General features: G+C 40.8%; 1 protein-coding gene across 1 annotated transcript in view; it reads right to left on the bottom strand.

Moving 5' to 3' along the window:
• dyrk1b (dual-specificity tyrosine-(Y)-phosphorylation regulated kinase 1B) overlaps positions 1-11296 on the bottom strand; it is a 40927-nt gene extending 29631 nt beyond the window's left edge. The window contains exon 1 of the mRNA XM_060900513.1: positions 10399-11296. The gene's annotated coding sequence lies outside the window, so the exon portion shown is untranslated. The remainder of the gene's footprint in view (positions 1-10398) is intronic.
• Positions 11297-13295: the final 1999 nt, after the last annotated feature.

Genomic DNA, 13295 nt, shown 5'->3' with positions numbered 1-13295 from the left:
TGATGACCTGGCGACTTGTCCAGAGTGTACCCTGCCTTTTGCCCGTAGTCAGCTGGGACAGGATCCAGCCCGCCCGCGACCCTGTAGAACAGGATAAAGCGGCTAGAGACAATGAGATGAGAAAATATGGCTCCGTAAAAGGTATTTGACAAAAATGCTGCCAATCAACAATAATAATATCGTTGGCGAGCATCACAAACATCACGATATGACTGAACTGATGACCGGTTATGGTGGATCTTTAGGTCAGTATTTAATTAGCTGAGTGAGAAAAGAAAAACATTTTCTTTTAGAAGATTAATGATCATTAACTTAGGTTTGTGAGGTTAATTAAAGCTGAAATGATGAATCTGTAAATGAGTTTGTGTGAAGTTTACAGAATTGACTACCACAGAGAACATCGACAATAATGCTCGAATACAGCGTTATGTTGCTTCTTTAATCTGCTGAGCCAGAAAAAATATATATATTATAATCCAAATAATTTCCTCACAGTGAGCAGGAAGAAGCGAATCTTAATTTACATCGTTATTACTTACACCATTAAGTTGTGTCCTTAAATGACTTACTCAGTGAACACCGAGTGTGAGATGTTGTTCATGTTGAAATACATTAAGAGTTTATTCAGCGTGTAATGAATGCCTGCTTAAATCTAAACACAAGAGTTTAAAGTCAAAGGTTAAAGTGTTAGGGTTGGAGGAAGAGTTCGAGAGAGAAGTTTGCCTGCTTACACACACACACACACACACACACACACACACACTCCTCAAGCAGTACGTTTTATTATTATGAATTAAGGAAGGTTGATTTTGGTGTGTGCTGCTCCTAGTGGCAAAACGTGCTCTTCACATTCACTCACACACACACACACACACACACAGAACACTTCTGATGTGTTTTATAAATAAAGCTGAACTCTGCTGACAGTGAAATGTGAGAACGATATAGTTTCATAAATAAATAATATATATTAAACAAATAAATAATTTAATATAAACTTATAAATAAACATTTATTTATTTGCTTAATTATTTAAAATGAAGGAATAAAATAATTTATTAAATGAAGGAATTTATTCATTTCGCCAGTACACACACACACACACACACGTTTCAGAGTTTTCTCCTAAAAAAATGAAATAAAATGAACAGAGTGACAGAGAGAAAAGTTCCTGATTTTATCTGTAATTTAAGTCGCCAGAAAGAAAAATAAAAAGAGCTAAAAATTGACCTCAACAGTGAAAACTTCTTATTTTCCAAAATAACACACCATTAAAATCTAAACAGAGCTTCAGTGTTGTACAGCTATCAGGGCTGGGAAATACAGAAAGGAAATCATGATGTGAAAAGTATTTCTACAATACGATATTTCGGTTTGATCACAAACCAAATCTTTAATCATTTTATTTAAAAAGTAAATAAAATATTTAACATTAAAAACAGGTGAAAATACTTTCAGCTGCTTTCAGTCAGTTTGTGATTATTAAAATGTTTTTGGAATAATTTTTTTTATTAATAAAAAAAATGTAATAAAATGATATCTACGATATCTCAGGAAATCTTCGTGACTGACTGGATCGTGAGATCGATATCAGAACATCGTATCACTCAACACGAGCACCTAAACACACCTAAAACCTAAAACACAGCTCGTGACATTTTGATTTATCATGGGATATCATATAAGTGATTATCAACACACACACACAATCTCTCTCTCACTCGATACAGTAAATATGATGCGATTAATCTTGTGTTAAGTTTGACATATTCACGAGAAGCTCTGGCTATTTAGTTCTTGCTGTTCCAAGCGCGCGCACACACACACACACACAGGTATTTTTTTGGCTGTCACAGTGAACACACAGGGCTGTCTCACACTCCCACAGTGACAACACAACAGCCTTTCATATGGACACACACACACACACACACACTTTTAACACTTCTATTGAATGTGCTCTCATTTCACTATTTTCTGACTTTTTTATTCTTGTTTAATTAATTTAATTAAATGCTCTATGTTTAATTGTTCTTTGTTAATCATAATTAGTTTCTATTTTAATAAAATATTTTTCCAGTTTGTATCAGAAATTAAAATCCAGAAAGTGTTGAAAGTAAAACCTGAATGCTGTGTGACGTTCAAGAAGAAGTAAGATGATGTCATCAAAGAGCGTCACTCTGTCTCTCTCTCTCTCTCTCTCTCACTCACACACACACACACACACACACACACACAGGGTCATGAGTTGTTTCCCAAATTATTAGTGCACAAAATAAAATAAATAATGTGAACCAGTACACATTCTGTATTGGTTTGTAAGTGATGATATCTGCCTGGTCAGAGTCCTGTGGCTACGTCCCAAATGCACCCTACCTAACTAAATAGTGAGTGAAACTAGTACGTCCCTCTGGGTTACTATTGCTAAACAAAGTGCTAAATTATACAGCTGATAAATATTTCTAAAACTGATACATCTGAAACCACTACTAAATAGTTAGGCACCACTTCCCCTTATTCTTAGAATACACTATTTAGTATGGAAGGATGTGATTTGGAACGAGGCCCACAGGCAGTTTTCATCTTAACCTGAAAAGCTTGCTAAATATATACCTCAGAGAGCATTTTGTAATTTAGACACACAAGTGTTTAGTGTAGTATGGTGATTTAGGACACAGCCTGTGTTCCAGATAATGAAGCTTTACATTTACACTTGTTTGCAGAGCATTATGGGTAACTAACACACACACACACACACACACACCAAAAAGTATACACACCATATGAACACTCAACCTCAACATCGATATCGTCTATGTCCCGTAGGAACCCTGTGTGTATGTGTTCTGGCATCTTCTATATTATGAGAGGTCTGGAGTGGTGCATTGTGGGTAACATGCGGGGGGACAGCAGCGGGTCAGTCGCTGCTCTCAGGGAGAGAAAAGTGGGTCAGGACGGAGAGAGAGAAGAGAGACACGAGTGACTGAGAGCACACAGTTCCTGTTTTATCTCTCCGTGGCTTGGTCCCAAATTGCACAAAGATGAAACCGTAGTCCGTCTGTGGGTGGGTCCCTACTAACTAGCTAGTGGGGAATTACTTTCCAAACAATATAGTGCTACTTCACTGAGTTTGAGACACAGCCCATGTATGAGAAACTGCATCTGTGTGTTTATGTTTATCTTGGGGCTGCATCCCAAATCACACTACTGTTTCAAAATAACACACTACCTGTGGTGAGTTAAAGGCTGTTCTGTTTGGTAATATGTTAGTTATCTAGGTGAGTGTTCATGAGCCAAACGAGTGGCTCCGTCCCAAATTGAGTACTTTAAAAAAAGGAAGGAAACATGTATCTGACCATTACATCACACTTTTCAGCACACAAGTTTGCCTTAGTCTGGTTTTGGGCAGTGTCCTAAATTACTCACTGTGAATATGCAGACCAGATAACCTATAGTAATGTACAACTGTGTCATACACTTGATATATAATTTGGGACAAAGCCAGAGGTAGCATTGTTGAAGCTGCAAAATGCTTTGCTAGCTAGCCTTGTTTGCAAAATCACACGAACATATCAGAGGCACTTTCTTGGCTCTAATAGTCTGAAAGAAAGAAGACAAAGTTGGGGTAAAACCTGAGGGTGGTGTTCACAAATCATTCAAACGCACTACCCCTGCGCACTCCAGCTCTCTCAGTGATGTCGAATCCTCACATGGGTTTTCATACCACTGCTATGCTGATGACACTCAACTCATCACACTTGTGTTTCTGCTTGGATCTCGGCATGGACGGAGCTCATCACCTGAAGTTGCTGCATCTTCTCCTCAAGATCATGTGACGAGATCTCACCATCTGTCACTGCACACAACCATGGTGTAAATAATTCTGGACACCCAACTGTCCTTGTATCCTCATACCACTCATGCAGGTTTCTCCTTCAACATCGCGAGAACCCAGACATTTCTCTCCACAGAGGCCACTCAGATACCTGAGCAGTTCTTCCCAGGTTTTCCCACACCGCCCCACTGCTCCGCTCCTCCCACTGACTTCCTGTAGATGCTGTATGAGTTTAAACTCTCAGACTTTCCTACAAAGCCAAAAACAGATGAGCAGCCACCTACCTGAGTACCACACTCCCACTGAACTGCTAGCAAGGCTCTACTGGAGCCACCATCCCTCGCGGTACGAGGAAGACCTGCGTCACGACTCTTCTGTCCTGCACCCAGGTGGGGATGGAGCTTCACCTGGCTGTCCAATCAGCCGACTCTTCACACCAACATGTTACACCCACCTCTTTACTCAACACTGCAACAAGCACTTGTCTTCTTTGCTCTATTAACTGTCTCATGAACTCACATGGGGCAGGATTTAGCCTCCGGTGTGAAATAATATTGGCACCCATCTGGTGTCACACAGAACTGCAACAGGACTTTTCTCTCATCTACGGGGTTAATGAGACCATCCTCATGTCTCTGCTCTTCTGCGTGTGTACCACTGAGTGTGCACTTCTGAGTGTGCACTTCTGAGTGTGCACTTCTGAGTGTGCTCCAGTGTGTAAGGAAGGTTTCTTGTTTAAAGTGTAAAGCACATACTGGAAAGTTTGAACTATGACCTCAATTACATCAAATATAACAGTATAAATATATAAATATATGTTTAAATAATAAGTAAATTATATTTTTTAAATTTACATATATAATCCTGTAAAATAATAATAATACTAATGCTAATAATAATATGATTTATTTACATTATTTAAGTTGCATAAAGCATAAAAACAACCATTAAAACCATTCAATTTACCCAGAATTCTCTGCCTCACTTTCCATCACTGTGTTGCTGTTTCTGTTAAACCATTTCACCAAATTCAAATTATCCAGAATTCCCTGTGAGCATCTGCTCTTACACTCACAGCCTAAAAGGTCCTGTCTGTCTCTTCTTCACTGTCTTCATCTGTTCTCTCTCTCTCTCTCTCTCTCTGTGTGAAGCAGGTCAGCTGAGTGAGAACCAGCACCAAGGAGAGCAACCACACACACACACACACACACACAGAAAGCTATAGAAAGAAAGTGAAAGCAAGACAGAAAGACAGACAAAGAGAACAAGAGACAGATAAAGAGAAACTGACAGAGAGAGACAGATAGAGAAAGTGAGACAGACAGAAAGACAGATGAAGAGAAAAGTGCAACAGAGAGAGAGAATGAATGGAACAGATATACAGAGAGAGAGAAGCACAGCGACCACAATGAGTGACAGACAGATAGACAGGAGAGAGACACACAGACAAAGTGAGAGAGACAGACAGATATCAGACAGACAGACCTTACACATTCCTGACAGTTTCATTTCAAGCCAAACTCATTGTGTAAATCACTCCCCTCCATGAAGTGTGTTTGTTCGTATGGCACGTCTTGATGATGTCATCCAGCAGAACTGATGGAAACCCAGCCACTGCCTTACATGCTAATATGCTAATCACTAATTAGCAGACAAGCTAACTTATCATTTTTGCTTTATCGTTGCGTACCGTGAACTTTTCATCACAAAGTGTGAATCAGGATTTGGGACACAGCCTTTAATGTACGCACTGCTGAGGGAGTAGTTAACCTTTAGCATTCTGTTTTAGCATTCATTGCTAACTCACTGCTAACCACTGTTGAGCACTGTCACCAAACCACACCCTCCTCACTTCACAGAGTGCATTGTGGGGAGTCTTTATCATCTGCCCCCTGCATATTGCAGTGCATTCTGGGTAAATTTATGACTACTGTACAGAACTGTGATATAAATTGTAGTTAGAAGTGAAATTCTAGTCTGATTTCATTTAAAGCTATTTTGTGAACACCGCGTCATCGAGAACGGAGCCAACGTTAGCTGTCTACGTTGGATAAACTATGCTTTATGCCTTTTCAAACCTTACATCAACAACATCAAAGAATGACCATGTGTGTTAAAGGAGATAGTTAGCATCACCGCTCCTGGAGCGACAGAACCAGACAATGCTAATACATGTGAAATGCTAATGCTAACAGAGAATGACTGTTCACTGGACTGTACAACGCTAATCATGAACTGCAAGTTCACCTTTAGGTAATCTTTTAACTCAAAATACTTGAACAGAAAAATCCTAAACAGAATAATCATGACATCTGTCATGGTTGCATAAAGTATTGGCACCTCCCTACCATGTCCATCAGTGGTACTGGGCGGGGCTTATGCTGCATTCATGTGCTATGGGAAGATGATATTTTCCAGTTGGGAAGTGGTATTTACCAGTGTGTTGTGTTCACATGCTTTTGTTGTTGTTGACAAATTAAAGATGGTGGACCAGATTCAGAATCAGGCCTGTTATTTGGCTAAAACAATTATAGATTGCCTTGTTCATCAGCTGCAGCAGGAATATGAGTTATCAAAAGTCAAAAGGTAAATAATGCTGAATATTTCCTGATCATGACAAGTAGAGATTTTCTTAACACACTGAATGTCACGCTCGCCGCCATGTTGAAAGGTTAAAGTTCATCTCATCTCGGCAACTCGTGTATCAAAATTTTCTACGAGTTGCCCAGTGGAAAATACCACAAGAGGGGGCGTTCATGTGTGCTTTCCATGTCGGCGTTTGGTATTTACCATAATTTCCATAGCACATGAACGCACCATTATTCCCAGTACAGTGGTGACAGTACCGACGTTCACATGGACCCTGATATCGTTAATAATCATTAACAGCTCGATCAGATTAAAGGAGGTGGTGTAGACCTCTGACAAGGAATTTAATAGGAAAATATTAGCCATGTAAACACTCGATCAGATTCAGTCCTGCACCTGTTCGGTACGCCATCGCACAGTGATGACATCATGACGTTTTATGGACGGGAGAAACACTGAACTCATTCCAAATGTAGACAATGTGTGTGTGAGAGAGAGACTGGTGGGTTGATGCTATGACTTCCTTATTGGTTCCCATAAAGATTATTTTTCCTCAGAAATGCAAGTGCATCTTTATTTAAGAAAAAAAAAGACAATATGTTTGTTTTGTATTTTATTTTAATAAAGACTACATGTCCTGTTAATTACCAGTTAACAAACATACATTCTTCTGCATCGACATCAGTTTTATTACAGATATTACATTTGTGTGCATTTTTTATTTAAAAATACTGTTAAAGTCTATTTTTAATGACGTGTATAAAATAAAGGTGTGATCCTCACGCTGAGTCTCTTGAATGTGATCCACGGGATACCTTTTCGACACAATATCAAATTGTGCAGGATTTCAACGAGACTAAATCAGTCAGTGTGTGAGTGTGTGTGTGTGTGTGTGTGGGGGGGGGGGGGGGGGGGGGGTTGGTCTGTGAGCTCGTCCTGGTGTCTCGGTGCTTTCAAAAAGTTATGAACCGAAAATAATCACTAAAGTTTTACCCTCAGGCTCATCACGGTTCAGCTCTGTCACTAAAATCATCTTCCGCAATCAGGCTTCAACCACACATCTGGATAATTTGAAAATTTGGCTTTTCAGAATATTGGATGACAGAAAATCAATCTTTTGTAAAATGCTGATGTAACGGTGTGAAGCTGCGCGTGCCCGCTGTGTGTTTTGTGAACAGGCTACGACTCCGTTTATCATGGCTGTTGATCAGGTCCTTACTTTGCGCTCCGTCATCTTTTATTTAACATCTTTTTAGTTTAATTTTACTTTGCTTGCAGTTCTTAGTGAACTTGAATGAGAAAGTGATGCAAATCTGAACTGATTCGATTTCAGAAGGGAATCAAACAGGACACGTGTTTTGGGTTTGCAGTGTTTTATTTGTAAATTATTTTGAAAATGCGAAACTGAGCCAAAGCACAGAGCTGAAGCTCTGCAGGAAGGCTGTGTTCTGGAGATCTGGACCAAAAAGAGAAAATAAATGCTGGAGGCGACGTAGGAAACATTTTTAAATGGACCTTTTATATTTATTTAATCATCTGATCGACTCGGAGTTCTCTGTGCTCTAGTGATTTTTGTTAATTCCTTCACACACTTGGTAAAGCTTTGTTTGGAGATTTTTTCCAAGGACATTGTCAGCTGTACACACTCCTCAGTCAACCCTTTTCTGTGATTTTTGGATCATTTAATTATAAACAGTCTGAAAATAAAACAAATCACAAAGCAAAAGAATCAATTTCACTTCGATTCAGAATCGAGAGTCTGATGAATCAGCGTGAAAGTGCTCTAAAGCGTTCTCCTGACCGAATGTAAAAAATCTTTAACCAATCTTCCAGCGTGAGCTTGGCTCGTGACTCAAAATTTACAACCTTCATCTAGGAACAAATGAATAAAACTAAATAACTCAAAAAATCCAGAATGTCTCTTCAGTCCTGAGTTTAGTGTGTGATGTCATCAACGTGGCTGCACAGCATCATCTGTAAATAAATCACGACTCTGAAATGAGAATAGAGTCGGATTTGCTTTAGATCAGTCAATGTGAGATCGTTAAATCTGTAACACTGACCTACAGTTAACACCGTAACATTAACACTGACATTAGTGCGCGAGCTGGTTGCTAGTTCCTGAGCTCTTGATGATGAGATCTCTCCAGAATTTAACACTAACAGAGCTAGCGCTCACGCAAACATGGACCAAAGTGTTATAAACACTGTTATAAACGTAACGACGGTCACGAGTAAACATGCAGAGATTTCCCTCACAGTGTGTTTGTTCATGATGAAGCGCATGACTGGATAATAAACTTTTACTTAAAGTACCAGAAATAAAGATGCGATTAAAACTTATCAATTATATCCAGTTACCTCAACATGCTGGCCACTCCCATTTTACCACTTTGATTCAAAACATCAAAAAGGTGACCCAGGCCACGCCCACAAGCAACATACTGTGTGTGACATTAGCAACTTCACCATGTAATGAGAGGTTTTAATCTCAGCAGCACTTGATATAAATATGATATCATTATTAGCACATCGCTAACCTAACAGGCTGCTAGCTAGCCTGCTCATTAGTAAGCGCATGCTACAGATCAATCGGGACAGAGGACATGGAGACATGAAACACATCTGACCTCCAGCTCCATGTTCGTTACACACTCATTGTTTAAACCTACTTGCGACACACACGCAGTGCATTATGGGTAACACAGCCGCCGAGAATCACGTTGTGCAATGAACATGAGGAGGTCAGAATTCTGTGGATCTTGTGTGCTATAGCATTTGGGACGGAGCCTTAAAATGGCCGGTGTTCCGTTAGGGACACTAACTAGGGATGAAGGGTAGCATTTGGGACGGTAGCGAATGACTTGTACACCCTATCTAGTGCACTAGAATGAAGACTGAATCCATTTTGAACCGGCGTTGTAGTTGAGCAGAGCCTTGCAGTGGGGTGTAGGCACATCACACACACACACACACACACACACAGTAGTACACCAAATTACACTCTTATTACCGTGGCTCAACCATTTTTCCACATGCGTGTGCACGTATGAGTGTTGAGCTGCAGATTAAATACAATTTATCATGAAAATGCTGAAAAATGCAACAAGCCGATGCAATGTGACAGATGACATGCAACACTGCAGCTTTACATGAATGTGTGTGTGTGTGTGTGTGTGTGTGTGTGTGTGTGTGTGTGTGTGTTGGGAGGAGGGTTTAAACCCTGGGAAAAATGTATGGAATATAAATGTGACAAGTCGTGAACATTAATAATAAAACGTTATCATTGTTAACAGATAAAGCACCATGATGATGATGAGGTTTAGTGCATGCAGTATGCACGCTGCTCACACACACACACAGATTTGTGATATGATTTTTAATAATCAGACCACAGTTAGATGTTAGATGTGATGCAAAACCCATCCAATAATGAAGCAAGATCATTGCAATCAGTGTCTGTGTCCAGATGTGGGCTGGAAAACACCTGGATACCTGCTGCTGCATTGCATTTTAACTGCATTCTGACCCACATCTCAGCATTTTCATTCACACTGAGATGCTAAAGGAGCAGGATTTCAATGCATTTGTGATTGTCAGGCATTTAAAGGAAAGCAGATCCTCAGTGACCGGCCTGTACATCACCACCATCACCATCACATGCATGGAGACGGACAGCAGTGCTGGTGCTGCAGTGCACAGTGAGGCTGTAAGATGGGTGTGTTAGAGCAGCAAACACACTGAAATGACGAGTGTAAATGAGCAGGGTGTGAAACACACGGGTGAAGCAGGTACACACGTGAATACAGCACGCGCATTTCACGGTATTCGGTGCACTTTGGGGAGGTGATGAGGTGCAGCGGAAAGGCAGATGGCAAGATGGCTCAAAAGGAGCACATAGGATATGACTAGGACTTTTATATATATTTATATATATATATAAACACACACGTGTGTGTGTGTTGGGATCATACCTCAGGCGGCGGCGGTTCGTTCCCAGGTTCCCGAGGCGGCAGCGGCAGCAGCAGTAGCCATTAGCAGCAGCAGCGGCGGCGGCGGCGGTCGGTCTGCTCACCTCCGTCCTAAACCTCCACAGAAACCCTGCGGAAAACCGGCCGAAAAATCGGGACCCCCCTCCCCCCCGACACCCCTCTCACGAGTGCGACTGGTGATCAATTTTCTTGTTTTAAAAATGACAAAAAAATTAACCCAAAATTATATTTTCTTCTGTGTGAAAGAAGGTCCTCGGTTCGGGTCCTCGGCTGCAGTCGCTGAGGTAAAAAAGCTCAAGTCTGAAATCACACACAGATACAGAGAGAGATAGACAGATAGTCCCGGGTTTCTTTGCTAGCCGCTGCCTTTTTTCTTTTTCTTTTATCCCTCAAAAAAATCTGAGATAAATGTAAAATCACTGGGACACTTGTCTTCGATTTCCGTGTGGGATTTTCTGTGGTGGAGGTGGCGGCGGTGATGGTCTTCGTTTCCCCTCCAGAGAGACAAATCTTGTGGCTCTTCCTCCGCTGGTTAGCTTCCTCCGGCTAAGCTAGTTTGCATTGCCTGCCATCGGTTTGCCATTGGTCTGATTGTTGCCTGTTGTGGTGCAGCCTGAGGGGGGTGAGAGGAGGGGGGGAAGCGGGGTAACCGGCAAAGAAGACTTAAATTTAGAAAACAAAATGAAAACGAATAAAGTTTAAAAAACCGGGATTATTTCCGTGTCGCACCGCTTAGCTACAATTAGCGATGTGCATTCGCTATAAGGGAAAAGCCCCCCCCTCTCCGCTGCCCGTTAATCTCGATCACTCCGCGACTGCCTGGCTCTCCGCGCCACCGACACCTCGAGCGCGCACCCCGCTCCAGCGCGCGTACCCGTGCGCGCCCAGGCTCGTTCACGCCAACCACACGCTTCGGTTTGAGTCTCCACACAAAATGGCCGCCCAAACAAACCTGCTGCTTTAAACCTGCTGCTTTAAAATATATATTCTATATATTTAGCAGTGGCGGCTGGTAGTCCTTCAAACAGGGGAGGCTGGTCGGTTACGATATTTCCAGATTTTAAAAGAAAAAACATAAATTTTGCCCATACTCTTGCCTCTGATCTGGCTGATTGTTGGCAGCGTCACAAACTGTGAAATAACAGGTTCTTTTGGCCCATTAGCCTACTGTCCAATATACATGATGGTGGTGTTGGGGGGGTATATTTTAACATTTTATATTTTAAAATTGTGGCATGTTGTTTAAAAATTGATCATTATTGAAAGCAGCTCTTTGTCAGGAACCTCAGCAGTAGAGCTGGGGGCCACACATTTCATTCAATGACACTTTCCCTATATTTTACTTATTTTGACAGAAATGTTTTATTGACAATTTTGATAACCCTTCACTTTTAATCCAGGTCTGTAGTGTGAAATGTTCTCGGCTGTGTTTTTGTTTAAAAATGTTTTCCAAATTGTAGCTGTGTTTAATTCATATCCAGAAAATATATATATTCCAATATAATATACTCAGCATAAACATTTTTAAATAGATTCTATATTTTTGGTCCATCCATGACATATTACTAAAGTAGCCTATTTACTGTTGTTGATGTGGGTCACTTGCTGTTAGCCAATTCACTTTCTCGTACCAGGAGAGCTGAAAGGAACGAGTATTATTCCCTACCTTTTTCACCAAGTCAGTTTGAGGCGTTGGTCTACCCTGCTCTTTAATTTTAATTTTTTCCTCGAAAGGAAGACTGGCAAATGGCTTCGCCAAAATTAAATCAGCAATGCTTGGCATCCGTGCGCAGCTTTCTTGCTAGCTGACTAGCCCCCTCAAGTTCAAGTTCAGTCACTCAAATAAATGAAATTTCTGGAACTAAGATAGCAAACTTGACAACACTATATTTACACTTTATTTACAATGAAAATATATACAAACTAAAAAAGCTGGTAGAAACCGTATGTAATGAATGAAATCGAAATGTAAGCCGATCTCTTACGATACACCACAGCACTTGCGAATCCGCATGGGACTGAACTGAAATTCACCGCTGCCTGTCTATATTTGAAACGAGCTGTCAATCAAAGAAAATATCCGGCCGCTTTCACCAATCACCAGTCACCTCGCGGAAACTGCCATGTCCCTCCCACTGTGAGGCTCGGAGTCCGTGGGCAGGCATTTTCGCAGTATTTGTCCAATAATCGTCTTGCATTTTGATATTGAAAGCGCATAGCTCCCAAATGCCATTGAAGTCCACTGAGGCTGGGCTGCATCGCGCTGTCACGAGGGCGAAAAACTCACGCACACATTAGGCGAACTGGGGAAAGTTATAACGGAATGATTTTGCACTGTAGTTGGGTTGAGCACATATATTTCTATGATTCTGGATCTGACATAGCAATGTTATAAGGTCGGCTATAACATAAGCCTAGCGCAATTCATCCTACACGATGTTCGTCATTTTTAGAGGAGGCTGAGCCTCCCTCGTTGTCTTAGAGCAATCGCCCGTGATATTTATGTATTTATTTATTTACAAGGATATATTTATATATACAGTTCTCAGCCTTTGAAGATTCGACAAATACTAGAAGTTAAAACTGTTATTTTCACGTTAATAACTTTTATGGACAATCAAGCAAAGCAAACACAAGATGATAAAGTTTAACGCTTCAGTATCAACAACTTATAAGTGTTTATGTCAAACTTTATTTGCTGTTTTAGGATATAGATCGTCTACAGTTCGATTAATCTACTTTATACAGAATATCTCATCTCATTATCTCTAGCTGCTTTATCCTGTTCTACAGGGTCGCAGGCAAGCTGGAGTCTATCCCAGCTGACTACGGGTGAAAGGCTGGGTTCACCCTGGACAAGTCGCCAGGTCATCACAGGG

This window comes from Neoarius graeffei, chromosome 19 (assembly GCF_027579695.1).
Source record: "Neoarius graeffei isolate fNeoGra1 chromosome 19, fNeoGra1.pri, whole genome shotgun sequence".
In the NCBI taxonomy this organism is placed as follows: Eukaryota; Metazoa; Chordata; class Actinopteri; order Siluriformes; family Ariidae; genus Neoarius; species Neoarius graeffei.
This window is presented reverse-complemented; position numbering and strand designations above follow the sequence as displayed.